The sequence below is a fragment of the Herpailurus yagouaroundi genome, unplaced genomic scaffold, assembly GCF_014898765.1.
Source record: "Herpailurus yagouaroundi ecotype Mexico unplaced genomic scaffold, PumYag 190, whole genome shotgun sequence".
Taxonomy (NCBI): Eukaryota; Metazoa; Chordata; class Mammalia; order Carnivora; family Felidae; genus Herpailurus; species Herpailurus yagouaroundi.
Window position 1 is genome coordinate 33540549 of NW_024412421.1, and position 25199 is coordinate 33565747.

The 25199-nt window shown below is 61.1% G+C and overlaps 1 protein-coding gene across 4 annotated transcripts in view; it reads left to right on the forward strand.

Moving 5' to 3' along the window:
* The first annotated feature begins 573 nt into the window (after nucleotides 1-573).
* OSGIN1 (oxidative stress induced growth inhibitor 1) overlaps nucleotides 574-25199 on the forward strand; it is a 32006-nt gene continuing 7380 nt past the window's right edge. The window contains exons 1-2 of one of the 4 annotated variants that reach the window (XM_040443223.1): nucleotides 574-704; nucleotides 19437-19535. The gene's annotated coding sequence lies outside the window, so the exon portion shown is untranslated. Of the gene's footprint in view, nucleotides 705-5562; nucleotides 5584-19436; nucleotides 19536-22166; nucleotides 22326-25199 lie in introns of those variants that run through there. The other 3 variants (XM_040443220.1, XM_040443221.1, XM_040443219.1) reach the window with 3 other exon arrangements.

A 25199-nucleotide genomic window follows, 5' to 3' on the forward strand; every position in this document is an offset into this window, starting at 1 on the left:
TGCCCGTGGGCTGGCTCCTTCTGGATCCTGCTGGCCCCAGTGCCTCCTTTTCACACGAGCTGTGGTCTTGCTTCTCCGTTTGCAGCTCCTTCCAGAAAGCTCCAGAAAACAGAACACCTGCTCCAGCCGGGGCCCAGAGGGCCACCTGTTAGAGATACCCAGGATGCCCGCACGGGCTGGTGTCCTGGGTCTGCTCCCACACTGCACATGGGGAGACCGAGTCTTCCAGAGGTTCAGACCTTGGCTCCAGGCCACGCGGAGCAGGTGCACAGGTCATGTTGCTGGGCTGACCACGGCGGTGCCTGCCCCCCCCCCCGGACCCGGGCTCTGAAGCCTGCAGCTGCCGGGCCTCTCGCCTGGGGCTCACCTTGGCAAGATGTGCCCATTCTCATGGTGCCCCCATGGAAGCTGTGGACACTCTGGTGGAGTTGCTACAGAGAGAGTAGCTGGGCCGGGCCAGGTCCCTGGGAGAGCACCCCTCTGAGGCTTCCCCCGACTCACCCCCCCGGGACCAGCCCAGAGCAGGACTTTGTGATGCAACAAACAGGCCAGCCTGGCCTCTTGTCCCTCACTCTCCTGTGGCTCCATCCAAGCCAGGGTTGGGGCGGGGGGAGCCCGGAGGAAAACCATCTCCCCTGTACCCGCTCCTCCCCGACAGCACTGGTCACCTGTCACCCTGCAGCACCCAGCCTGTTTGCCACCAAGTAAGGAGGGGGCCAGCGGCGGGGACGGGCAGGGACTTCTCCAGGGCTGCCGTGGGGTCTGGGGTGGAGCCTGGCCCGGCCAGAGAGGAGGAGCGGGCTCCAGACAGGGGGTAGCTAGGCCCCCTTGACCTCCAGTCCTAGAGAGAGTATGTGGGCTGTAGGGTCAGCCTGGGCGAGCTCCAGCACCTGCTTTCGTGTGGTCTCGGGAAAGCACTGCGACTCCCACGCCTCGGTTTCCCCGGCAGTAAAATGGGCTCACTCGGCTCCGTCCCACACGGAGCCGTGGGGGGTGTGTGGAGCTCCTCCGTGGGAGGCCCCGGCACATCCCTGCGCGTCCGTGCACAAGACGCTCGAAACGGGGCATCGACCTCTGCGGTCCGGCCCCGTCACGGCTGAGCACCGGGGCTCTCCTCGGGGCTCCGACCCCTCCTGGCTCCCAGTACCACGCCCTCAACGAGAGGCCCTCAGCAGCCCCCCTCCACCTGCCATGCCGGGGCCAGGGAGAGAAGGCCACGGGGGTAGGTCACTCCTTGCCGCCCATGAGCATCAGCTTTGAAAACGCGGAGCCCCAGCTCCCCTCGCCGAGACCCAGACCAGAGTCCCCACGCTGGGCTGTGCGGCATCCAGGCCTCAGTTAGCCCTCGTCTGTGCTGGTCGCTCCAGCCCTGCTCTACCCCAGCTCTTGGCCTCTGCTCCCCTGAGCCCTGGGCCCCCAGCCGCTGCTCCCCCGTCTGTAAAGTCCTGATTGCAACTCCCCGGTGAGGAAGCCGGGGAACCTTGTGATGTGATACAGGTGAAGTGCGGAGTGGGGTGAGTGGTCTATAAGCGGTGCCCCCCTTCCCATCCCAGGCCTTGGGTGTTCTCCCACCCACCCTTCTGGGGAGCAGCGTGCCTCCGTGTTCACGCACGCTGGGGTCCCTCGCCCGTGGCTGGGAGAATGTGGCTCCTATGAGATCTGTGTTCCCATTTTAGACGGCCTCCAAGGCTGACGGCAGAGCTCTGGGGGCTTCGAGGCTGCGGCCGTGGGCCATGCTACACGTGCTCCCTTGGTCCCTGGCCTCTGGCAACTCCATCTGGGGTGGACGGGAAGCTGAGCATGTGCTCCCAGAGGGCTCAGGCGCTGACTGCCACCACCCCCAGAGCCACTTTCCCTGCCCGCCCGCCCCCCACCCCGCGCTCTGGACTGGGAGCAGGTGTATAGCCGGCGGGGAACCTGAGGCTTGGGAGGAGAAAGGTGGTCCTGGACCCAATCGTCTTTCGGTCTGACGTTAATGCTCCCGTGGTCCCTGCTGTGCGACGTCCACGGCCGTGGGGGCACAGAGCCACAAGCAGGGGGCTTATAGCGACAAACCTGTCCTCTCCCCGTTCCGGAGGTGTGAGCAGGACCAAGCTCTCCAGAGGGTCTGGGGGAGGATCCTCCTGCCGGTCCCAGCCTTGGGGGCTGCAGGCTTCCCCGTATCTGTCAAATCCGCTTGTCTCTCATAGGGACACTTGGCGTTGGGTTTAGGGCCCGTGCTAAATCGGTCGTGATCTAAACCCAAGATCCTTAATTGGTTATATCTGCAGAGATCCTTTTCCCAAACACGGTCACACGCCCAGGTTCCTGGGCTTAGGACGTGAGTGTATCTTTTGGGGAGCCACCCTTCAGCCCCCTGCTCCCGTCTCCGTCTGAACCCCACCTCGGAGAAGCTGCGGGGCCTTGTATTGTCACTGCTCACGTGGATAAGCTTGCCCTCTTGACCTCGGGCCGGGTGCTCCCTGAGCACTTGCCAGTAGATGGGGGAGGAAGGATGGCACAGAGACACCCAGGCACCTGCCGCAGAAAGTCCAGTCCCGTGGAGCACACCCAGGCCGACCCCTCGGTCACAGCTGAGAAACCCCAGGCCCAGGCTCTGCTTTCACGCTGCCCTGCTCTTGGACATCGCCCTTCCTGCCGACACTACCAAGGACGTGCTCTGACGTCACTGCAGCCTCTAGTCTGGCCCCTTCAAGCCTCCTCCGTCCCGAAATCCCCACAGGGGCCTGTCCCTGCCCTGGGAGCCCCCTGCTCCCCCCCCTCCCCCCGCCGCCCCCCCAGACTCCCCTATCTGCTCAGTGCGACCTGAGCCCCTCCGGGTCCTGCCTGCTCGGCCCGCCCCTGCAGGCAGTCTCCCTCTCGCCCAGCTTCCTTTGGCTGATGCCTTCGGCCTCGCCTTCTACGCTGCCGAAAGACCCCGCCTGCTCAGGATTCGAGGTCCCTGTGCCCACCCCCCTCCCGCGTCCTCTGCTTTAGTTTGCCTTTTGCTGGCTCGCCGTCCCCTCTGATCTCCGAGCCTGGCCGGGAACCGGCAGCATGATCACGTTGCCCGTGCTCTTGGCCCTGGCCCACACACGGCACCGGCCTCACGCTGGCTGAATGAATGGAATGTGCCCTACCCCAGCTCTGCGGCCAGAAAGCAGCCAGCTCCAGCCTCCTGGCTCCAATGCTAATGTCCTCCTTGGCCCCCACCGGGAAGGGGCGGCCGGGGGGGGGGGGGGGGGCTCTCCGGGAGCCAGGGGCTTGAAGACGCCTGGTAGGACCTGACCCCTCTGATGCCGTGTCTCCAGGGACAGAAAGGTCAGCCCCGGAGGAAGGAGCCCAGGGGAGTGCCGTCCTGGTGGTCTCTTGCTTAAGGAGCGCCCAGGGGCCCAGTTTATGTCCCGATGCTTACTGAGCCCCTGCTGTGTGCCAGGCCCTGGACTAGGCTCGAGATCCGCCAGGAACGGGACAAAACACCCGCCCTCTGGGAGCTTGCATCCCAGGGTGGGGATCCAGACAAACAAACGAACAAGTAGGTCAGCGTGTGGGACATATAGTGGCAGGGCGGGTGGGGAGGGCCAGGTGGAACCAGCTGGATAAGGAGGGTGGGAGTTTCTCTCTTACACAGGCCGTTCTGGTCTCACTGAGAAGACACTTGAGCAGAGACCTGAATGAACTGAGGGAGCGAGTCACATGGACGTCTGAGGGAAGGGCATCCTAGGCCCAGGGAATAGCAAATGCGGAGACCCTGCGGAGAGAGTGTGCCAGAGGCAGCGAGGAGCCCGGAAGGGCAGAGAGGCGGGCGGGCGGGTCAGACAGGACTGGTGCAGAGCCCTGGTGGGAGGAAGTCACCCGAGGCTAGGGACAGCGTCTGGCTGTGTGTGGAGCGGTTATCACAGCAGCTGTGTGGACGATGGGCCGTGGTCAGAGCAGGACCGGTGTAAGGTGCCCCGTTCAGCGGGCAGGCCGTGCGGCAGCCCGGGGCAGAGACGTGGTGGCCACGGGGGAGCCGCGAGGCGGCCATATTCCAGATGTGCCTGCAGGGAGCGTTGATGGGGTTTGCCGATAGCTTGGGTGCGAACGAAAGAGGAGTCCGGGTTGACTCGGTGCAGCCAGAGGGGAGGGAGGGCGATTCCGGGGAGAGGTCCGGCCTCGGAGCCTCCCTGCCCCCTCCCTCCGCCAGTCGCCGCCTGCCCCTCACGGTCCCTGCCAGAGCCCGAGGACCACGCAGGAGGACGCTCCAGCTCCTTCCCACTGAGGCAGGAGGCGGCAGGCCTGCCGGGGCACGCACAGCCTGCCACGGTGGGCAGGCCCGCCAGATCCTCTTTCCAGGGATGCAGTCACAGCGGTAGAGACACAGAAGCTCCCAATCAGGGGCCTGGACAGGATCCAGAAGCCCTGGACCTCTGCCAGGGGCAGACTCTTCCAGATCGGGGTGTGTGTGCAGGGAGAGGTGGGAGGAAGCAGTCGGAATGGGGAAGACGCAGAACCCCGAGCCGGTTGACCTGGTTTCTGGGCCCGGCTCTGTCTCCTGGGCTCCTCCATTAAGGAGGAGGAGGGGGAGGAGGGGGAGTGGGGTGGCGAGGATTTCTGCAGAGCTTACCACAAGCCAGGCTCCGTTCTCCGTATTTGGTGCCGTTCCGGGTCCTGTGCGGTCGTCGCTATTGTTAAACCCACTTTGCCCGTGAGGAAACTGAGGCCCAGAGCCCTTAAGCCGCTCGCCCCAGGTCACGCCGTTGGGAGGCAGCCCCTGAGGCGCGTTCCTCACCATACTGGCCCGTGTGGCCAGCCTCTGCCCGCCTGTCCAACATCCCCCGGGCCCCGCCCCCAGAGTCCAGTACCCCCGGTCCGGGGGCTGGCCTCACACACACACCAAGCCAGCCAGCCCCAGGGCCTTTGCCCGTGCTGTTCTCTACCTACAGCGCTTTCCTCGTGGCTGGCTCTCTGCCCTTCTGGTCGCAGGGGAAATGTCACTTCTTCAGACACATTTCCTAACCACTCACCTCCCCCCACCAAACCCAGATCTCTTATTGCTCCTGATACCCCATCCGTTCAGCCAAGCCGCCCCGGGCAGGGAATACAACAGCGAGCACAGAGAGCAAGGCCGTCCGTGTGCCCTCACCCGGGGGACAGAGCCCCGCCACCAGCCTCCGCCTGCAGGGTCATCCTGACCCCTCACCTCTCTCCCACCTCTCAAGTATGCATGAACTCCTTGAGCTGTGCCTCAGGTTAGCCGGTCCCCCCACATGACCCTGGGGACTCACTGGTCAGGTTGAGAGAATCGGCCCCTGCCACCCTCTCAGCCTCTCCCCCCGCAACATCTGCACCCGTCTCAGGGATCTCTCCTGGAGCAGGTGCCTCGCGGGGCGGTAGAGACCAGAGTGGCTTCGAAGACAAGCCCTAACTCGAAAGAGCTAAGGGCAGATGTGGAGCCCTGCGCCTGTGTCCACGGCCCCATGGAGCACCTGTCACCTCTGTGTCTGTGACAGGAACTCTCCAGAAAGAGCAGGACTAGGGTGAGCCCCTTAAGACCCAATCTTGAACCTTCTCACCATACGGATTCCTCTCTTCCAGGCATTTTCCCGTTGTCAGCTGCTTCTGGTAAGATGTGGGGCTCAGAACCAAATACCGTTGATCACGGCCCAATCAGGCAGGACCGTCCCTCTCCCCAGGTTCGATGGACGATGCCCCTGTTGATGTGACCCCAGATCGCAGCACAGAAGGACCGTCCTCTTGCTCCTGCCACCGACCCCAGCTCTGGAACACTTGTTTTCTCAACTCCGGCTGCACATGGGGAGCACCGGGGCCAGTTTTTAAGCTCCCAGTGCCCGGGCCACACCCCCTTATCAATCAACTCAGTCGGCGTCTCTGGAGCCTCGGCGATTGCAGTGGGTGACCAGGTTGGGGGATGGAGGTGCTGGTGCCCCGGGCAGTGTACTTGACTCACTGAATCCCTGGTGTCCAGGCCTTTAGGTAGTTACTCAGGTAGACGTCTAACCCGTGGTTCCCGAAGAGCGCTCCAGGGAACACCAGTTGTGCAAAATGGTCCACCAAGAAAGGGTGTGTGGTCAGTGAGCGTGAGAAATGCTGCTGCTCTAAAGCCACCCCTTACGTAGGTCATCGGATGAGTCACAGGGGAAGGCAAACCCCCCCCTGAAATCAGGCTTCCTGTAGACGGGCGTACAAGCCCTCGGTGTGGCTGGGCACGCCCCCCCCACACCCCCAGTTCCCCGCGCTCTCTTTCTCAGGTGGGCACTGAGCTGAGCAGAGTGGGGATGAGGGGGGTGGGCACAAAAGCCTGGGACCAGGGAGAAGTCCCCACCGCAGGGTCCTTCCTGGGGCCACGGGTTCACTGCCCCCACGGAGTCACGCAGAGGTCCTGGAGGGGCGCCTCTGCCCTGGCCAGCTTGAGTTCTGGGGTCCCAGGCGGTGAGGGGGCGTCCGTGAAACTCCACAAGCATTTCTTTGCTTCTGTTCAAGTTGGGTCTGTGTATTGACCAGGCATAGTGCGTGGGAACAGTACGATTCTCAGAAAGTGCAAACGGGCTTGGAGGGAACAGTCAGTCCACCGGTCCCCACCCGGGGGAGAGCCACTGCGTGGGCCTCCTGTGTCCTTCCCCTGCCCCCACTCTTCTCCCTCCCGCCTCCGCTCTGCCACCTCCTGAGGGCACCTTTCATGTCATTCCACAAAGAGCGGCTGCAAAATACTCCATTGGAAGAAGGTGCCAGAACCCATTTAACGAGTCTCTTAATGATCGGTACTTGGGCTGCGTCCCGTTTTCAGCCCTTCTCAACAAAGCTGTAATGCATGACTTCGGACACACATCATTTTGGATGGGTACAAGTCTGCCCCTAAGACAAATACCTCACAAGGGATCGGCGGGTCCACGGCCATGTGCATGGTTGTCGTGACAGACGTGGCCACATTGCCTCCCAGGGGGGCGTTCCAGCTGCTACACCCACCCGCGGTGCCTGGGGGATACGGCCACTTTTACAGAGTGCCCTTCTGTCTGAGGAGAGCCCGCCGTGCCCCCGGGGGTTTCTGGTTTCTCGGCTCGGGATCGTTTCTTCCGGTGACCTTTTATGCAGAAGGTTGATAAGTAAAAGAGAGGGAGGTGGGCTGGGGTTCGAGCAGGGGTGGGCACCTGCTCTGTTGTCTCCCACCCCCAGGACGCCCTTTAGGGGAGGCAGGAAGGGAGTAAGAGGCATCAGGGTGCCGTGGGGATATGGCAAAGCAGGAAGCCAGTTCTGTCCCCGGGGGTGAAGGGTCAAGGGGAAAGAGTGTCCCTGGCCCTGAATGGGGCCGGACCGGGGAGGGGCATGAGAGGGCTGAAGCGGGGCCGCAGAGGCTTCTCCAGACTGTCACCCGGCCAGTGGTGCCCAGACTGGCTCATAGCCACTTGCAAGAGCTGATTGGCCGATTGTTCAATATCCCGGGAATTTCGTGAGCCAGTTGGTAAACACACCCATTGTTAAAAAGTAAATTCTATAAACTTACAATTAATGAATCTTCTTCAAAACTAAGAAAACCCATCCTCAGAACTCCTCGCTTCTTGATGACTTGGCTGTAGTTTGCTGCCAGCTGTGGCCACGAGGTCGTCTACGCCCGCGGATCTGTGCGGTGACACGCTCCCTCGGGCCTCTTCCCAACTCCGTGCGCGGGTGCAGGGTGGGCACGTCGCTAGCTTGAAATTGACTCCGATGGGAGCATTTACACCACGGAAAGTGGCCAACACTGCAGATTAGGGCTCCCCACAGTGCCCCCCGTCCCCAGGCTGGCGGCTGAGCCCCCGCCCTCCTCCCCTGCCCCCAGACTGGCGGCTGAGCCCATGCCAAGCACTTCACCGTGCCGGCTGCTCTGTCCTCTGCCCTCCTGCCCCTGACTTCCGCTGATGGAACCCAGCCGGAAGCCAGCTGGTCAGGGCACCAGGCTCCCGGGGCTCAGACTGAGACGGAGCAGGTAGGGAACAGGTGCGGGAGAAACCGATGGACCACAGTTGGCGTGCCAGGCCTCTGCTGTCAGGGTGACAGAAGACACTTAGTGACCCCCGTCCCCTTCCGTGTGGGGTGGACATCTGTGCGGGGTCTCAAGCCTCCTCAGCGCTGACCCGGGCAGCCAGCTGGGAACTGGCCCTTCCATTGGAGAGGCTCCGGCCAGTGCTCAGATTACGTATCAGAGGACGTCAGACCCGAGTAGCCAAACCCTTTCATATTCCTTAGGATAACGATAGCATCTTCTTACTCTAAGAAAGTGATGTTCCTATTCTGCCTGATGCGTCGCCAGCATCCTCACATGCCAAGGGTGAGTGGTCTGCAGGCCGAAGCTGTGCCACGGTCCCTGGAGGGCTTGCGGGAACACAGACTGCCCGGCCCCCCGCCCGATGTTCTGATCCACCGGAGGTGGCGTTGCGATATCATAAGAAATACGTAATTTGGTCTTCACCCCAGGCTCCTGGCCAGAGCGCCTCAAACCTTTGTGGTTTTCTGACTGATAAACGTGCTCGGAGCATCCTTGATTCTAATAGTCGATCTTTAACCTCAGTTCCGATGCAGACGCTCTGGTGAGATCTTTCCTGGGGGATGGGGACATCCTTTGTTCCAATGAGGTGACCCTGGGTGGCTCCAGGACAGCTTCAGGATAGGGCTGGTTGCCAAAAAGACCACGATTCGGCCCCACCCCTCATCCTCCTGGTAAGGGAGAGGGGCTGGAGGCTGGGTTCTTGGTCCATCCTGCCTGTGTGACCAAGCGTCCATAAAAGCCCTTCATGTATGCGTTGTGAACACGTCCTTGTGCCAGGAAGGACACACCCAGCTCCACAGGGACAGAGGCTCCTGTGCTCGGGACCCTCCCAGACGTCACCCTGTGCATCTCTCAATCTGGCCGTTCACCGCCTTTGTAATAAATCAGTGATCGTAAGGAAACGGTCTTCCTGGGTTCTGTGAGCCACTCTAGCAATTAGTGAACCTGGGGAGGGGGTCGTGGGAACCTCCGATCGGAGCCAAGTCAGACAGAGTGTGGGGGACCGGGGACCCACCCCTCACGATTGGTGTGTGCCCTCAGGGCATCTGTGGGACTGAGCCGGTAATCTGTGAGGTCTGTGCGGGCTCCAGCTAGCATCGGAACGAATTGAACTGTGGGACACCCGTCTGGTGTGTGAGAACCGATCGGTGTGGGAAACACCCACACGACTGATGTCAGAAGTACCGGGGGGTTGAAAGTAAAGGAAAGAAAACAGTTGTTCTGGGGGTGCTCGGGGGCTCAGTCGGTTGAGTGTCTGGCTCTTGATTTCAGCTCAGGTCATGAGCTCATGGTTTGTGGGATCGAGCCCCACGTCCAGCTCTGTGCTGACAGCCAGGAGCCTGCTTAGGATTCTTTCTCTCCCTCTCTCTCTCTCTCTCTGTCTCTCTCTCTGTCCCTCCCCTGCCAGGATAAATAAACAAACATTTAGGAAAAACAAAAGAAAACAGTTTTCCTAGACAGTGAGTCTGGTGCGGGGCCTGAGAGCGTCCTGAGCTCCTGGGCGCTGATCCTGAGAACGCACCGACCGGGGTGGGCTGATCCATAATGCTGCTCCCCCACAAATAAGAGGGTCTCGCTGTTTTATCACACCAAGCCAGGTGTGTGGCCAGGTGGACCAAGGAGACACCCGTGGGTCAGAGTTTACATTGTCTGCAGAGAGGGGACCCCCCCCCCCGAGGCCCAGGAAACCGGAAGGTCGGCACAGAGTGCTCAGGACCCCTCCGGGGGTGAGGCCAGGGCATTGTCCTGGAGGAAGAAGCCTTGCTGGCAAAGTCCACCCGGGCTGAGGACAGAAGCGACAAGTGGAAAGACAGATGTCGGCGGAGAGAGGAAAACAATGACACGGGGACGGAGACGCTGGCCATTGAGGCCAAGGGATTCAGGCTCCTGGGATCTGCCTCTCCAAGGCGACGTCTGGAACAAGCAAAGGAAGGCAGAGACGAGAGAGAACATTCTGTGTGACACCTTTTAGAGCAAGTTCAAGGACAGGCAGCGCTAATCTTTGGGGACAGAACTCAGACGGAGAGCGGGGCGTGTTCCCCGTCTTGACTTGGGCGGCGGTCACACGGGCATACACGTGTGCAAACGTTCATCGAGGTGCACACTTAAGCCGTGTGTGCTTTGCCCAAAGGGGGTTACACCTGGGTGTGTCCACCCAGACTCGGCCTCACCGACTCATCTGTTGCACGGTTCCCCAGGCCTCCTGTGTGTGAGCTTGGAGAAAAAGTCACCGTCCGTGGCCCGGCCACACGGCATCCCCCCCCCCCCCCACGGCAAGCTCGGGGTCCTCAGGAGAGCCCGAGCACAAGTGGCCTCCGGGAACGAGGGGAATGTGGGCCAAAGACGCTGGTCAGGGCCTGGGGAACGTCAGTGGGTCGCCAAGATGCTCCAGTGAGATGTGACAGCACCGGGAGGCTGTCCCCAGGAGGGCACTGGAGGGACGTGTGCTCCGGGCAGAAAGGACAGTTCGTCCAGGAGGACAGAAGTGACGTGTGTTCAGGGAACCGTGAGCCTTCGGTCTGGCAGCAGCGTGAGGGTCAAGGTGGGAGAAGGCCAGAATCTCAGCTGGGAAGACGGAAGGGCCCCCGCGGTGCCAGGCTTTTCCCCTAAGGGCAGAGGCTGGTCTCCAAGGGGTGTTGGGGCCGGTGGGGGCCAGCCGGGCGCAGCTGCAGAGAGAAAGCCGTGTGCTTTCTCTCGCCCTCCCTGTGACCCAGTGGTTCCGCTCTGCTCCGGATAAACGAAAGCAGATGTCCACACAAAGGCTCGCGTGGGAACGGTCACAGCAAAAAGCTGGAAATAGCCAAATGCCCAGGAAATGGATAAACCAGCTGTGGTGTGTGCACACAGTGGGACTCTGCTCGGCAATAAAAAAGCGGGAGCCACTGACCCACACATCCGTGCGAGTGAATCCCAGGGCCACGAAGTTGAGCAAAAGATCCAGACACGAGAGACAACATTCCGTGAGATTCCATTGGTGTCCAGATCCAGAGTAGGCAACACAAATGCATGGGGACAAAAGTCAGGAAAGGGGTTGATGGAGAGGACCACACCCACATGCCCTGTGACCTTTCTCCCCATGGCAAGCCCCACCCATCCACACTTTGACCTTTCTTATCTGCCCCTCACACCCCACAACACACGCGCACACACACACACACACACACACGCACGCACAGCATCCTGGAATCCGGCTGGTCCCAGATGGAGCTTCTTTCTGGGAACAGGAAGTGGCCAAAGCCTTGATTCTTTCCTGGGACGGCTGCCACAGCACCTGACCCATGCTTGCCCTCATCCTCCCCACCACCTTTTCACACTGCAGGCCTGATCCCGTCACCCTCCTCCGGGGTCTCCCCTTTGCTCTTGGGGAAAAGACCAAAATCCCTCCATGGCCACCAAGCCTGCACGATCCGGCTCCTGTGAGCCTCCCCCACCCCACCCCCACCCCCACACTCAGGCACACCACCCTTTCAGTTTCTCAAAACTCTCCTTCCAACCTCAGGGCCTTTGCACCTGCTCTTGGCCTCACCTGCAAGACTTTTGTCCCTAGTCAGTTCTTATACCCCCGCCCGCTTCCCAGCCCAGTTGTCTGTCTTGGGCAGCTTTTCCTCACGCTGCCCAACAGGTCAGTCTGTGAGAGCACGCCTATGGACTTAACCTCCCCACCGGGTCATCATCTCCTTGAGGGAAGGTCTGTGTCTTTCTCCCCCATCGTATGCCTGCTTCTCAGCACAGCGCCCAGCAAGAAATTCCTGCTGAGTCCCTGAAGGGCAGGGGGGCTCTGAGCTCCCTCCCTAGAGGTCACAGACCTTTTCAGGGGTCTTGGCCGAATTCCAAGGCACGTTCCTGCTGTGTGACCCCGGAGGAACCGCTTCCCCTCGCTGGCCCGAGCTGCTCCACCTGGGAGATGGGGTGCCGGGCTCCTGGGACAGCTGCCTCTGAGCACAGACATCCTCGTGCCCGGGACTCTGTCCCGGAGCACTCGGGCGAAGGAAACGTCTAGGCCCTCGGTGAGCCACAGAGGTCTCAGAGCGAGGAGGCCACAGGAGCAGAGGAAAGTCTAGACTCGGGAGTGCAGTCCTCGAGTGCCAGAGAGAGGTGCACAAGCCCATCCTTGCACGGACTCGTGAGGGGAGTCGAGCCAGGCCCAGCCTGATGACATTTAGTCTCCATGCCGTGGATTCCATCACCTCGAGTGCAGGAACTGTCCCAAGGTCAGGCTGGTGGGGGGAGGGGGGAGGAGCGGCGGGTCTCTGCTCGTGTCAGCAGATCTCTTCAAGCCCAGACAGCCGGGCTGCGTCTCCACAGCACCAAACATGCAGGGCCTCCAGTGCCCCGCCCAGACCCGGCTGCGCCCGCCGCCGGCACCGCCCCTGCGCAGCAGAGGGCAGGCAGCATAGGGGGTCGGGTGGCAGGCTGCCCGGCGCGCTGGGGAGAAGTCAGTGCAAGGGGCCTGGGGCCTGTCAGGTCCTGCCGGATGCGGCCCCGCGAACAAGGCGGGGCCCCTGTCTAGTCAGAGAGGCACCTCTGTCCCGGCCGCTCGTCCCGGGGCCCGCGTGCCGCAGGTGTGCAGGCAAGGGACCATCCTGCTGTCCTCCTGCTGCTGGAGACGGTGGCGGTGATCGCGACCAGCAGCCAGGAGCCAGCCAAGGTTCCGTTTGGTTCCAGCTCAGGGTGGTATCGAAGGAGACTAAGTAGGTCTCCTTTCCTCCAAACGGAAACCGCTCGCGCAGGCCCTATGGAAGGAACTGGGCGACGACGTGGAAGGGAGGCCGCCACGAGGGGGCCACCCCTCCCCGTCCCATCCCTCGGTTTGAATGTGGCCGCTGAGAGCTCCTGCCTCGGAGGGTGGTGGGAAATGCCGAGCACCTGCCTGGCGTCCGGTTGGGAGGGACGACGTCCTAGCTTTCATCCCGTTTGGCCCCACCTTCGGCCCTCCCCCCGGGGCGCCACTCCTGCTCCGGGCCCCCCAGCCCCGGCCCTGGGCCCCACGGCAAGAGGGCTCGTCAGCTGCTTTGCAAGATCTTCACGGGGTCTGCCCGAGGCCCCGGGAGCTCCAGAGTCGCAGCCAGAGGGGGGCAGTCCCCGGCCCCATGAAGATGCGCCCTCTAAGCGCCCCTGGGCTCCGCCGCAGAGAGGGCGCCACCCTCACGGGGTCGTGGGGGCGCAAGCACCCGAGCAGGCTGTGCTAAGGGGACGGCTATGGCTCTGTCCTGGCCTCCGCCCTCCCTCCGTGACATCCCCCCGATCCCCAGACTTCTGACGTCGTCTCTTTGCCAGCAGCGGCCGTGCTTCACACCCAAGCCGAGACCCCTCGGGCCCCGCGCATCGGCCTTCTGTGCCCAGCTGGAGAGGTCCACAGGCACCTCAGGCCGCAAGACCGTACGTGGCCACCCCCACCCCTGTCTCCCCTCTTCTTCGGCTTCTCCCCGAAGCGAATGCCCCGCCTGCCACCGTCCCACACGTGGCCCCCATCAGGGAAACGTTCTTGACGCCTCCCTGCCCCTGCTCACCCCCGGGAAGTCGGGGTGGGGGGGGACCGGGTAGCCTGAGTCCACCTTGGTGGGAATATCCACACCACAGGGACCGGCAGGTGCACACACCAGGGCCCTGCTCTCGGAGGGGTGAGTGGTTCACGCTGAGCCAGGCAAGAGGCTCACCTCCAGTGTCGGTCTGTCACCAAGTCCCGCTGACGCTGGCTCCAAAATGGGTGGAGATCCCATCCGTTCTGCACCCACACGGCCGGTACCTTGGTCCAAGGCAGCTTCGGCTCTCACTGGACAGCCCCCACTCTGCTCAGGACCTCCAGCGGCTCCCTGCTGCAGCCGAGCTTGTCTCCCAGCCCCTCAGGGGCCCCCTCACCCTCCCGTCCTCAAACAAGGCAACCGCCTCCCACCCTGGGGCCTCTCCTGGGAGCACGTGTGTCCTGCGCCCCCAGACCGCCCCACCCCGGTTCTCTGAGTGGCCAAGCACGCCTCAGCTGACATGCGACCTCTCCAGAGCGGCTGCCGTGACACTCATCGCCCCCACCCTCGAATGCCCTCCAAAGCCCCTTCTCGTTTCTCCCCTCCGACCCTGGGCCCTTGGGCACGGAAGCGTTTGTCGCCTTTTGCCTCGTCTGGTTCGTGGCTGGGGGGGGCTCCGATGGTTAACAGAGCACACGTCTACGAAACGCAAGCCCCAGTGGCCCCGCTGAGTCCGAGCAGCGGGAGTGGAGACCTAGCGCGGAGAGGCTTGCCCAGAACCACGGGAAAGCAAGGCAGGGGCAGGGGCATGGCGGGCAGAGCAGGGCTCCCTGGGCGCCTGGAAGGAGGGCGAGGAGGCCCTTCCGGTCAGCTCCTGCAGGGTCCTGCCTGCATCTGAGGCCTGAGGGCAGTGGGAGCCCCTGGAGGTGGTCCAGCAGGGGAATGCCGCCTCTCATTTGCAGTTTGTGAGCTTGCAAGAGACTCTGCGGGCCTGTGGGGCCTCAGCGGGAAAGGACGGGGCTCCCACTTGGGCCCTGGAGCCCCGAGGCCGTCGTCGTAGGACTTCCGTGCTGGGCACCAGTGCTGTTCTGCAGAGAAACGTGCAAAATGCTCTTGGAGCTGTTCTCCTGTCCTGTCCTGTCGCTGGGAAAGGTCCGATCACATGACACTAAGTTAAATCCCGGAGGCCCTGACCCCACCTGCCCGAGAAGGCAAGGCCCCATAAAACCTGATAACGGTGGCAAACAAGGCTTTTTTTAGTAGCACGTGGGCCAAATGAAACAAAGCGAGTGATGCCCGCCCCCACCCCACCCCCCGCTCCCCGGGGCCAAGGGGCAAAAGCCACAGACGCCAGAGACAAAACAGCTCAGGAGCGCCAGCTCCGCTTTTGGCCTCTGGGTCCAGGACAATAAACCTGGGCCACTCGGGAAGGGCCCGGAAGCTTGTTGGAAGGGCTGGTCCGACGGCCCTGGCAGCCCGGAGTCTGGGGGGCTTCCTTCCGCTGCAAGCCTACCTCTCAGCATGCCAAGGGGCCTGGGGCTTGCAGGTCGATGGCAGGACCCTCAAGGGCAGGGACCAGGAGGTGGGGCCCCAGTTTTCCGACAGACGAGGCGCCAGCTAAACCTCCAGCCCTAGACTGCAGGTTACTTACGATTTACGAGCCTGTAGGGAGAGAGGCACTGCACCCCCAAGGGCCTAGCGTGGGCTCATCCAGGGCAGTCAAGTCAAAGGACTGTGCAGGCGTAGGCAGAGCCTTTGATGGAATTTCTCGTCCTCTCCTTCAGCAGCGCATCAAAACCTGGAGGGAATCACCCAGAAGCCTCGTGAAAGTGCAGGTTGTGGGGCCAGGGTGGGGGCCTGAGCCTCTACGTTTCTGATAAGCTCCGAGGTGCTGCTGCTGCTGGTCCGGGGACCACATTTCCAGAACCACTGGCCTCAAGGACATTTGGGGGGAGTGGGGCTCTGGGCTGGGTGGCTGGAGCGTCCGCATGGTGATACACAGAGGGGAGGGGTGTCCGCCTCTCCCTGAGGACCCACAGCCTCGCTGAGGACCCACGAGCTACCTGGGGGACAGGGATTATCACCTCTGTACTACAGATGAGGAAACTGTAGGTTTCCTCGGAGAAGTGAAGTAACGAACCCAAAGACACATCGGAGCTGATGCACAACCCATGGTCTCTGACTCCACAGACACTGTGTGCTCCCCTCTGCCCATGGGGGAGCCATGTCTCCTGGAGGAAGGAAGGACCTCTACTGGCGTGCCACAGGGCTCTGTCTTCAACCTCGGCCAATTCCCAGTGGTCACCTAAGACTGAAATATACGTCGGGCACACCCGTCCATGCGCCTATGACATAAAGAGGGCTTTATTCACGTTCGGCAGTGTTTCCAGAGGCTATCTGGAAAGTCTGGAAGCAACGAGACTCATTAATTCATTCAGTCACTGTTTACTGAGCTAGCACTGTGTCCCAGGCCCCGTGCTGGACGCCTGCAATTCATCTGTGAACAAAACACAGAAGGCCCTCGGCTCAAAAATTGTCTCCACTTAGGATGACTGTTGTTGTCTGTTATGCAAAGGTAATGGGAATTCGAATTCAAAAATCCAGCTGAGACTCCTTGGCCTCCGCTGTGGGCCCAGCTTCCTCTTTTCTCCCCAATGTGTTCCGGTTCCTGCCCCCAGGCCCCCCCGTGTCTTTGGCTCCCGACCTGCGCTTTTCAAAAGCTGTGGAGTATGTCTGTCTGGGCCTTCGCCACCACCACGCGCAGACCCACGGTCAGCAGTGGGCGCGGGAGTCGCTCACAGCCTTTGCTGTTAATATCGGCGCCTTTGCGGGGGGACGTGGGGGGAGGGGGTCTCCTGGCTTATCGTAGCTGTTTCCCGCAGGGGGGGGTCCCCGGAATTCCGGGCTCACGGTGTGGCGGTGCAGATGCCTGGGCGGTGGCCTAGAACCGAGTCGGGGAACGTGAGTTGCGTGCGGTAAATGAGTAAGGGGACGTAGCGGTGCATCCACTGGTGGAGTCGGTGGTTCTTTGGGACTCCGGCAAGACCCCCACCGGGGTCACCAGCAGTCCTGGTGGTCTGGCTCCTCTGAAGCCGATTCCTCTTTTAGGCCTCATGATTCTCCCCGCAGCTGCGTGCGGAATGTGGTTGACAAAGGACCGGCCGCCAAGGTGGGAGGGGCTCCTCCCCCGGGGCCAGGGGCCAGGGGCTTTCTGCTCAGTCCCCTGCAGCTGCCAGGGCAGAGGCTCCCGGCCCCGCTGCACACGGGGACTCTCCGGAGCCAGCTGCACCCCAGCCCAGCGAGGTCAGAATCTCTGGGACCGAGGCCTGGGCGTTAGTATAGCTTTAGGTTCTCGCCGGGCGAGTCCCATGCGCAGCGGGGCTCTACAGTTTCTGCTCTGCCATCGGCCTCTCACGTGCAAGACGTGGAAGCTCAGAGGGGTTAAGTCACCTGCCCAAAGTCACCCAGCTGAAAGTGATGGGGTCAGAGTCCCCATTTGTCTCACTCCTGGGCAGAACCCCCTGTCCACCCTGACTGTAGGGCAGGTACATTCACTCTCCTGCCGTAACTTTCCCCCTGGCTTTTCAGGAGGGGGAATCGGGAGGCAGAGAGTGTGGCCGCAGGCTGGGGCTGAGCCCCCCCATCAGACTCTCCTCTGGGGGCCAACCCCACACTCCGCCTGTGGTTCCTGACCGCCCCCCCAGCTCTCTCCGTGGGTGGGAAGAGGGCCCAGCCCCCCCCCCCCCCCACCGCAGCTTTGACCTCATCTCCCCAGGCATCTGTGGTGATTCCCCGGGTCGTGAACCCCCGCTGGCAGCTCCCACCGCTGTCCTGGGGCAGCCTGCGTGGCCCTGCCACCAGACAGCCAGATTTCATTCCGGGTCCCCTCTGCCACCCCGTTGGAAACAGTGGCCTTGGGCAAGTCCCCCCTGGGTTTCTTCATCTGTAAACTAAACTTGTTGTTGAAAATATTTGCCCACCCCCTGGTTGTGGGGAGTCAGTGAGATAAGGTGGTGGCAAAGCTCTGTGAGTGGGGAAGGCAAATATTAGCTGTACTGTCATGTGCCGGAAGAGCCTGGTCCCGTTGTGCCAGGGCAGCTGGAAGGAACCGGTCACAGTCCCACTCTAACCGCGCGCCGTGACTGGGGGTCGCATCTTAACATTCCCTGGGCCTCAGCTTCCTCGCCTGTCGCATGGGAAAAGCAGACTTTTCTCACTGGACTCGCGTACTGGTGACATGCATCCGTCCCCGAAACGCCTTACAGTGTGGGCACCTCAGAGAGAGGGTGACTGTGGTGGCAGGTGGGCCCTTCGGGAGAGTCCCCGGGCCATGCCTCTGTGCTCCAGGCAGGAAGGAGACTTTGTCCCTCCCTTAGTTCATGGTCTTCCTTTTCCCCGGAAGGGTCCAGACTCTGCAGACCCAGCCCCTGGCGCAAGCCCCTGTTCTGTCGCTCATGCTGTGTGCCCTCAGGCTCAAGACTGGCCTCTCTGAGCCTCAGCTGCGTGTAAAGCACTTTCTGTCCACGCCCGGAGGTGCCTGGCCAGTGGCAGTGCTCTGGGAGCCACCGCGGGGAAAAGGGAGGGGGAAGGGCCAGAAGCAGCCCCTGGGAACAGTCCTAGGACTTTGTGGGGAGAGAGAAATGGCGGTTTTGACAGGGGATCCTTCCAGTGTCCGGACCCCCAGGGGAGCGCCCCGAAGCCAGCCTGTCCTCACTTCCACTGGTTCCCCAGCACCCAAGCAGCTGCAGGGAGCCTGGGGGAGGCCCGGGGGGCGGGAGCTCCTTCCTCCTGCTGGGCCCCTCCCTCTGCTGTCACCACCTTGCACGGCCGGTGCCCAGATGGGAGAACTGAGGCTCGGAAGGGAAACGCCTCTCTCCCACGCCTCCCTGTCCGGCTGCTCGCTGCGCTGCGGACGCCCGATGGGTGTGATTTCTCAAGGACTGAGGGCGTTCCTGGAACACGGCGGGACTCTCGCTGCTAAATCCAGGCATGTCCCGGTTTGCATGACCAGCCGGCAGCAGGTGCCAATGTCCAGTAAAAGCCTAAAAAGGGCCACAGGCATGCATTTTCCAGATGCCGCACCAGTCACGTAAAAAGAAACAGGTGAACACTATTTTAATGCTTTGTCTTATTTAACCCAAGATGTCTAAAATATTCTCATTTTACCGTGTAATCCATATAAAAACGATTGAGACATTTTCCCTTCCTTTTTTTTTTTTTTTTTTTATTGTACTATCCAAAACTTAGTGTACTTCATGCTTACGGCTAGATTTGCCAAATAAAATAGAGGCTGAAATTAACTGAATTTCAGATAAACAATGAAAAAAAAATTGTTTCGTCTAAGTGCATCCTAAATATTGCATGGAATGTATTTACACTAAAAGCTTGTATCTTATCTGCAGTCCGGTTGCCTGAGGGCCTGTATTTGTGTTTGCGACGTCTTGCAACCTTCGTTTCAACACATCTGGATCCAGGCCCTCATATTCCAGATGCTGAAGGGGACGGGGCAGGTGTGGAGGGGTCGGGGCACCCAGTGGAGTCCCAAGAGAGCCAGTCACCCAAAGTGAACCTCCACAGACCTGCCTTCCCTCTCCATGGTCCCCAACCACCGTCCCTTTGTCGCCCGTGACATTTATCTGTCTATGTCTTGGCCAAGCTTTTTGGAAGCAAGTCAACACATTCTATTTCCCACAATCTCCTGGCAGATAAACAGGCGACGGGGAAGAAAGTCCACATCTCGCCCACAATTCTCTGTATCAGCAGATTTTCAAAATTCGGAAAAGGGATCAGGGCTAGCGGGGGCCACGAGGCAGGTCAGGAGGAAGGACAGGCCAGGCCCAGAGATGGGGGACCCGGCCACCCACCTCCTTCCCGGGCTTTCCTTTCTGGACCCTGAACCTCATCCTCACCCCACGTGGGCTGAGACGCTCCAAGTGGGAACCTCTGACCCGGGGTGTCTCTCTCTGCCTCAGTTTACACATCCAAACACACTGGAAGTTCCCGACCAGATCCCTGGGATGGGGAGGTGGAGACGACGAGGCGGCCGGGCAAAGATACAGCCTGCAGCAGAGGTATGTCTGTGGAAGCCGCACTCCCCAGGCTGTCCCTGGGCTCCTGGTGCGTGGACGGTGCCCGTTCAGAGTGTCGGGGAGCGTTGGAAACAAGGCCACGGCTGGAACGGCCACAGCCGTTGGAAACAGCCACGGCCCAGAGAGGGAGGCCACAGCCAAGGTCACACAGCACACCTACAAGGGGCTAGAAGCCACCCAGGGAGCCGCAGCCCAGAGCAGTGGGTTTCCCGCTGACACCCCGCCCCCCCCGCTATGTACCCTGTCATATAGGACCCCGCGGAGCACTGCTGCTCAGGGGCCCGGGACTGTGGGTGCCATTTGCCCGTGGGCAAAGCGAGGCTCCAGGGGGGCAGTGCCTGAGCAGAAATTACCCAGCCCGGGGGGCTGCGCCCAAGCCAGCACCCAGCAGGCCATACTCGGTGCAGCCCAGTCTGGCCCATCATGTGATCTGTGGGGCCCAGTGCAAATTGGGAGAATGAGGGACCCCTCATTCAAAAATTCACAAGGACTTTATTTTTTATTATTACTTTTTCATGTTTTATTTATTTTTGAGAGAGAGAGAGAGAGACCGAGTACGAGCCAGGGAGGGGCAGAGAGAGAGGGAGACAGAATCCGTGAAGCAGGCTCCAGGCTCTGAGCTGTCAGCGGGGCTCGAACCCATGAACCACGAGATCATCACCCGAGCTGAAGTCGGATGCTCAACCGACTGAGCCACCCAGGCCCCCCTAATAAGGATTTTAAAGTGGCGACAGCAGAGCTTTAAAGCAAGCCCAGGGCCCTTCTGAGAGTGGGGTCCCGGGCACAGGGCACATACCCAAGAGCCCCCAAGGAGGAGAGCGCAGGCCGGAGGCCGGGGCTCCCCTCAGGCGTAGCCTTGTGGGGCCGCCTTCCCAGCTCATGACCCCTAATCTCCTCCCTGAACCCAGGGTCTCCCTTCTCAGCCTGCTCTTCGCGCTGCCCCCGAAACCCTCCACCCACCCCCAGCCTCCAGCCCTCCCCGTGCCAGCTCGCCTCTCTCCCTCTCCCCCATCCTCTCCTCCCCCCACTCCGTGGCTTCTGTCGGTCCGTCTGTCCCTGCCGGTCTCAGTGGGACTCTGTATCCTCAGAGGTTGTCTTTCGTTGGTGGGATACCACACTCTGTCCCCGGTAGAGCCTCACAATCTGACCTGGTCCCCTTCCTCCTCGTCCCCCCACCTCACCTCCCTGTGCATACCCTGTGCTGTGCGAACCCCAGCCCCAGCCCCTGTGGCCACCAGGACCAGGAGAGAGACATCACCTCGGGCACGAACTATAAGGGGCACCAACGCATTCCATGATCAAGACCCACGGGTCTTGTGTTCCTGCAGTGTTTTTAAAAATCAAGAGTAACGCCAAAAATCCAAGATGAAGAAACATCGCAAGGTTTTAAATGAAGAACAGCATCAGTATTCTGATTTCTCTTTTTGCTCAGGCTCCAATATGGCTCGGCACGGTTACAGATCCTGTTTGGTTTTGAAATTGTAATCTTTTGTGTATCCTTCACTTCTGGCATTGTTTTTTTGATTTTTTAGGTTTATTTATTTTTTTAAAGTAACCTTCACACACAATGTGGGTCTCGAACTCACGACCCCAAGATCAAGAGTCGCACGCTCCTCCGACTGGACCAGCCAGGCGCCCCTAGGTTTGATTTTCCAAAAAACCTTGCACTAAAATACTATTTTATTCATCACTGAGTGTTCTCAGTGCACCCTTAAATTTTGCACGCAAGGCGAGTTCCCCCTTGCCTGCCACAGGCCCCCCACCCCCCCCCCCCCCCCCGCCAGGAAAGTATGAGGGGGCGACATTCACGTCAATAATGAAAACCACAGCTAATGTGCACTGAGGTCTGTGGGCCAAATACTGTCCCAACCCTCCCTCCCTCCCTCCCTCCTTCCTTCTTGAGCACCTACTGTGTGCAGAGCAGCATTCTAGATTCGGGATAAAGCAGACACGGAAACACTCCCCGGCCCACGCAGGACCCACCTCCCGGTCTGGGGAGACAGACGATGAAATAATAGTAAGGGTCAGCAAAACGCGAGGCGTGCGGAGAAAGAATAAGGAAGAAAGGGGGACTTGAACTAGGGAGCCAAGGGTGACATCGCTTACATACCACGCCCAGCCCAGGGGGGAAAGCCTGTTAGCCAGCCCCGTTTCTGGGATGAGGAAGCTGAGGCTGCTCGCCCAGGAAGTGGCAGAGCCCGGGGTCTCACCCTGGGCAGGCTGATGTCAGGAGGTTGGTCACTGAGTCGGGTGAGGCGGAGTGGAGAACAGCCGAGGGGGGGGTGGGCACCAAGTGCAAGCAGGGTGTGTGGCTTTCTCCACTCCCAACACAAGGGCCACCTCCAATTTTGGGAAGGCTGTCTTCCCTCCCTAAGAGAAAAGGCCAGGCTGGCTCGGTTGGGGGTCCCTTGGGGCCTCCGTTTACTGACTGAGCCCCAGGGGTGGGGGCCAGCCTGGCCACCCCCACCCCCACCCCCACCCCAACCCCGGCCGGTGGGGGCCCTTTAAGGCCGGTCCTGGGTCTAGTGCAAGTTCATTCATCCAGGGGCCCCTGCTGACTCACGCTTATGAAAGTGATTTTCCTGGCCCCGCCCCGCCCGCCCGCCTCCTTCCAGCCCGTGAAATACCCTCGCCTCCCTGACTCGCACAGCCTGCTCGGTCGGGTCCCCACGGGGCAAAGGCAGCCCGCTCCCCGGTGGCTCTGTGACCCCGGCCCCTCCAGGCGCTAGCCAGGTCAGGCTCCCCGGGTTCCCTGCAACGCCTGCGGGTCAGGTGAGTGGCCTGGGGGCGGGAGACAGGGGCGCGGCTGGGCAGGGGGGCCGGCAGGCCCCACTAAGAAGCTCTTTGGGCCGCCGCCGGGTTCCTCCTCCGCCCCTGCGGGCCATGACCATCTCCAGGTGCCTGGCACCCTCCGTCCCAGCCGCCCGCCGTCGCTGGTCCACGTGATGCTGCTCTGGGCAGGAAAGAGGCGTGGTCAGCCCGGCGCGCTGCCCGGAGAGGCCCCTGGGTCCTGCAGCCAGGCTGCTGGGCTGGGTGCTTCTCCCGGACTTCCGGGCCGCCCCGGGGGGTCCCCAGCACTTGGCGTCTGACAGAAGGTTGGGGTGCTGAGAACCAGGGGTCTGGGGAGCCTCTGAACTCTTGGGGCTCAGGAAGGGGGGGCTCCAAAGGGAGGGGGTGCAGGGGGGTGTGCCCAGGCTGCCGGCAGGTGGCCCTTGCGTGTCGAGGGACCCCCCTCGCCTTCACTCTGCCCCGCAGCCTCGTGTCACTTTCTTGGTGGCAACTGTCATCGTGCAGTCTTTTCCCCCGTTATCCACGGGCAGGCCTCGCACTCGAGGCCATCATCTCGGACATTTCCCGGGCAAGACGGCGCCTCTGTGCCCCGGGGTGGGGGGCGTCATCAAAGTCAAATGAGCAAAGGGCCGCTGGAGGTGCCCAATATGTGCAGCCGAACTGGTGCCTCAGTGTCTCCGAACAGATTTAAGCCTTCCCCCCACCCCGGAAAGTGCCTGTGCTACAAACTTCAAAGAAACATCATTTACAGATGCCATTATTTCCATTCCTTTGATGCCGATTTGCTTCTGGGAGTTAGAGTCAGTCTTTCATGGGAGCTTTTTTGCTGTCCAGGCAGTGCGGGCCGGAGAGGGGGGGCACTCAAAGAAAACGTTAACATTAAAAAGGTGGCCATGCCAACGCCACAGCACTAAAAAGCATAAAAAGTGTGGTTTCAGGTCGCCTGCTGTCAGTAGGCAGTGTGTGCCTTCTTCCAAGGTCATGAGAGCTTTTGGCTGCTCAGGACCTTGGGACGCTGCACAGGAGTGTCCCCTGGGTCGTGACCTCACACGGGTGGCATCCAGAGGCCGCTGGGAGCCCTGGACTCGGATCCCGAGAGCCCTGGTGGTAACTGGGTCCCTCCACCTTCCGGGAAGCACAAGAAGAGGGCAAATGAGAGCTGGGGGAGTGCCCCCTTCACTGGGGGTGGGGACGCTCAAGGGGCAAGAGAGGGGACGGGCATGCCCAGGGCGGGCTCGGGTCCCTGGGAGCAGGTTGCGTGCTCATTTCGGGGGGCTGTGGAGAGTCTAGGTGAACCCAAACCACGGGTGCCAAACCCTCGTTCTATCACCCGCTGGCTCTGTGACCTCAGGGGCATGGCCTCACCTCCCTGAGCCTCAGTTTTCACATCAGTGAAGTGGGTTTGCATGAGAATGAAAGTTGCTAAGGCACAGCTTTCAGCAAGGACATCACCTGGGTCCCTGTTGTTCCTGGGGACAGTCATGAGGAGGGGTGGGGCCCTGGGGCTGTTTGGCGGTTCCGGGAGAAAGTGTTCTGGGAACTATAATCTTGTTCTCCAGGACCACCAGGCTCCCCCAGTGCCCAGCGGTTAGTGAGAAACTGCTCCCTGCCAGCTGGGAACGTGGACCCGTGGCCTCCCTCCCCACCAGCAGAGGGGACAGGGCAGGAGGATGAGCCCGGCTGGGAATGGCCCCCGTCACACTCCACTCTGGAGAAGGGCTCGCTGGCCTCAGCTTGACTATCTGTAATATGGGAGCAAGCCTAAGAGTACGTATGACAGTGCATGCTGCTGATTAAATAAGAATCAAATTAATGCGGATCAAGTGTTTAGAACATGCTTTGTACATAGCCAGCTCCATAGAAGTCCAGAAGTGTTAGCCTTTTGTGTCGTTCTTGTTAGTGGTTGGGGGGGGGCCACCCCCAAGTCCTCTCCCCTGGGCCCAGCCGAGGCATGGAAGGCTGTTTTCAGGGGGCCCGAGAGCACCGAGGAGGGAGTCCCTGACGTGCCCCCTGACGTGCCCCTTCCCGCCGTGTGACTCCGGAGACGTCCTTTAACCTCGAGCCTCCCTTTTCCTGCCAGGTGGAGGTGACAGGCTCACCTCTCAGGGCCTGCCTGGGGGTGGGGGCTGCTGTTTCTGTCACTGTGCACGCATCAGAGGTCGTATCCTGGCTCCGTCACGTTTCGTCGGCCATTCACGGTTTTTTGGACGAGTGTGAATTAGTCACCCACTTTTCCAAATCAGAGAATGCACATAGAAATCCAGATTTCCACCTTCTCCGGGAGAATTCTGATGGCAGTGACCCTGGGCCCCCCTCCCTGGGGCCATATGACCACCCACTCACTTTGTACGTGTGTGTGACCCTGTGACAAGCCCCGGGTCTCCCTGGGGCTGGCCGGGGTCACGCATGGTGCACCCGGGCAAAGCCTGGCACCAGTTAGCCCTGGGTTTAAGAGGCAGCTTTGTGGCACTGAGCGACCTGTGCGTCCCCTCTGGGCTCCAGTTTACGCATCTGTGAAATGGGATCATAACTGACAGAGCTTTCTGCGTGGGGCCGTATGAGCAGAACACGGGAAGGAGCTAGGTCGGTGCCAACGGCCACCCGTCCCTGACGCACTCGTGTGGGTGCTGCCTTGGGGCCTTCAGGATGGCCGGGTGTGGACAGTGGGCGAGCCCGGGGGCCCCTGTTAGCTGGGTTTGGGGGACGTGGAGGGAGAAGGTGAGTCTGGAGCCTCTTCTGCACTGGCAGCCTCAAGGACGGGTTCTGCGTCGCTGCGAGTGATGCGGGCTCGCGGCCAGCAGGGGGCGCTGGTGCTCCAGAGACCAGCCAGCTTAGAAGCCTTTTCTCCAAACCTAG